A 3,121-nucleotide genomic window follows, 5' to 3' on the forward strand; every position below is an offset into this window, starting at 1 on the left:
GCTTTGTAGTAGAGCCTGAAGTCAGGTAGGTTGATTCCTCCAGTTCCATTCTTCTTTCTCAAGATAGCTTTGGCTATTCGAGGTTTTTTGTATTTCCATACAAACTGTGAAATTATTTGTTCTAGCTCTGTGAAGAATACCGTTGGTAGCTTTATAGGGATTGCATTGAATCTATAAATTGCTTTGGGTAGTATACTCATTTTCACTATATTGATTCTTCCAATCCATGAACATGGTACATTTCTCCATCTATTAGTGTCCTCTTTGATTTCTTTCACCAGTGTTTTATAGTTTTCTATATATACGTCTTTATTTTCTTTAGGTAGATATATTTTTAAGTATTTTATTCTTTTCGTTGCTATGGTGAATGGAATTGTTTCCTTAATTTCTCTTTCTATTTTCTCATTATTAATGTATAGGAATGCAAGGGATTTCTGTGTGTTGATTTTATATCCTGCAACTTCACTATATTCATTGATTAGTTCTAGTAATTTTCTGGTGGAGTCTTTAGGGTTTTCTATGTAGAGGATCATGTCATCTGCAAACAGTGAGAGTTTTACTTCTTCTTTTCCCATTTGGATTCCTTTTATTTCTTTTTCTGCTCATGTCCAATTCTTTTTTTTTTTTTTAATAATGATACAATTTTATTAACTAGAGTTCAGATTTTCATTAATTTCATTCAAATAGCTTTCTTCATTTCGCCCATTGATTTCCTATTTTCAATTTTAATGATTCTCCCTCAAAATTTTTTTTAATTTTTTCTGCTTGCTTTAGTCTTAAATTGCTTTTCTTTCTCTTGTTTCCTAAGGTGGGAGCTTATATCACAGATTTTTAATCTTTCTTCTTTTCTAATATATGCACTTAATGCTATAAATTTCCCTCTAAGCACTGCTTTCACTGCATCCCAAGAATTTGGATCAATTTCATGGTTTCAAGGTCTATATTGGTGTGTATATGTTCCACATAACATTGAGAAGAATGTATGTTCTGTTATTTTTTTTTAATTTTATTTTATTTAACTTTACAATATTGTATTGTTTTGCCATATATCAAAATGAATCTGCCACAGGTATACATGTGTTCCTCATCCTGAACCCTCCTCCTTCCTCCCTCCCCATACCATCCCTCTGGGTCGTCCCAGTGCACCAGCCCCAAGCATCCAGTATCATGCATCGAACCTGGACTGGCAACTCGTTTCATATATGATATTACACATATTTCAATGCCATTCTCCCAAATCATCCATTGTTTCTCGACCTGCATACAGATTTCTCAGGAGGCAGGTCAGGTGGTCTGGTATTCCCATCTCTTGAAGAATTTTCCACAGTTTGTTGTGATCCACACAGTCAAAGGCTTTGACGTGGTCAAAAGCCAAAGTAGATGTTTGTCTGGAACTCTCTTGCTTTTTCTATGATCCAACGGATATTGGCAATTTGATCTCTGGTTCCTCTGCCTTTTCTAAATCCAGCTTGAACACCTGAAAGGTCACAGTTCACGTACTATCGAAGCCTGGCTTGGAGTATTTTGAGCATTACTTTGCTAGTGTAGATACTCAACCTGAGTACTGTAGATACTCAGAGTAGATACTACTAAGTACTTTTCCAAAGTACTTGGCCAATTTGGATTACAGTCAGCAGTGTATGACAGGCAGGCCTTTTACAGAGCCAGCAACTTGTGCTGTTGTCCCTAGTTCTTATTTTAGCCATTTTGTTGGGTATGAAATCACATTTTCATACCCAACAAATGAAACCACATTTTCATTTTGATCTGTACTTCTCTAATGAGACTGAACACTTTATATATTTTTATATGTACTAGTTGTATATCCCTCCTTTTGTTCAAGCAACTCTTCAAATCTCTTGCCCTTTTTTCTTTCACTTTAAATGTATGAACTTAAGCTAATTTTATTCAATTTTGAATAGGTATTTTCATATGGTTCATAATTTGTTATTGCTGTTCAGTTGCTAACTGACTCCTTGCATTCCCAGAGTTTGCTCATATTTATGTCAGTGTTACTATCCATCATGCAAAAGGGTAAATAGTGAAAATTCCTTCCTCTAGTCCTAAAACCAGGCCATCAAGTGATCCTGCCCAGATCATAGTTGTCAGTCTTATAATTCCAGTGATCTTTTATGTATGCCTAAATAACCCATATATTATTTCCTTAAAAAAAAAGTCCTTCCACTTCTTGCATAAATGGCTTAGTATACTGAACATTGTTGTGTACATTGCTTTTTTTGATAAAGTTTCATTGAGATATAAATTCACATGCTATAAAATTTCCACATGCACAATTTTACATGCACAATTCAGTAGTTTTAAATATATTTGCAAGTTGCATAACCATCACCACTATCTAATTTTAGAACATTTCTGTCATCCCTAAAAAACATTTAATATCTATTAGCCATCAGTCTTTATTCCCTGTACTCTTCTTCCATATGTTTTTTTTCCCTAGAAATTTCAGTGTTTTGTATCATACATTAAGATTTACAGTCCTTCTGAAATTTTTAGGTGTGTATGATATGCGGTCTGTCAGAATTCATTTTTCTCCTCATAGACATACAATTGATGCGGAACCATTTACTGAAAAACCTCCCATTTGCCACTGGTTAATATGCCCCACTTCCTGTGGATTCAGGTTGATGTATGGCAAAACCAATACAATATTGTAAAGTAATTAGCCTCCAATTAAATAAATTTAAATTAAAAAAATAAATAAATCAAGTGTATGACTTTAAATAAGGTAAACTTTCTAGGTGCTTGTTCGGGCTTAGTGAAATAGGTGTAAAGTCTTCTCTGGTGGCAGAGTGTAAAGAACCCTCCTGCAAAGCAGGAGATGCAGGAGGCATGGGTCCCTGGGTTGGGAAGATCCCCTGGAGGAGGAACTGGCAACCCAGTCCAGTATTCTTGCCTTGGAATTCCCATGGACAGGGGAGCCTGGTGGGCTGCATGCAGTCCATGGGGTCGCAAAGAGTCTGACACGACTGAGCAACTTATCACACATGTGAGCACGCACAAAATAGGTATAATTGTATATTGCTCTGGAGTTATTGCAAGGATTGCAAGAGTAAGAATGTGATACACATTAATCATTCCATATATTTAGCATAAGAATGTA

The 3,121-nt window shown here is 35.3% G+C and overlaps 1 protein-coding gene across 1 annotated transcript in view; it reads left to right on the forward strand.

Moving 5' to 3' along the window:
- STK32B (serine/threonine kinase 32B) overlaps positions 1-3,121 on the forward strand; it is a gene marked incomplete at its 5' end in the record, with an annotated part of 406,524 nt that overhangs the window by 239,175 nt on the left and 164,228 nt on the right. The gene's annotated exons all lie outside the window — the stretch shown is intronic.

Source organism: Bison bison, unplaced genomic scaffold (genome assembly GCF_000754665.1).
Source record: "Bison bison bison isolate TAMUID 2011002044 unplaced genomic scaffold, Bison_UMD1.0 scf7180017864255, whole genome shotgun sequence".
In the NCBI taxonomy this organism is placed as follows: Eukaryota; Metazoa; Chordata; class Mammalia; order Artiodactyla; family Bovidae; genus Bison; species Bison bison.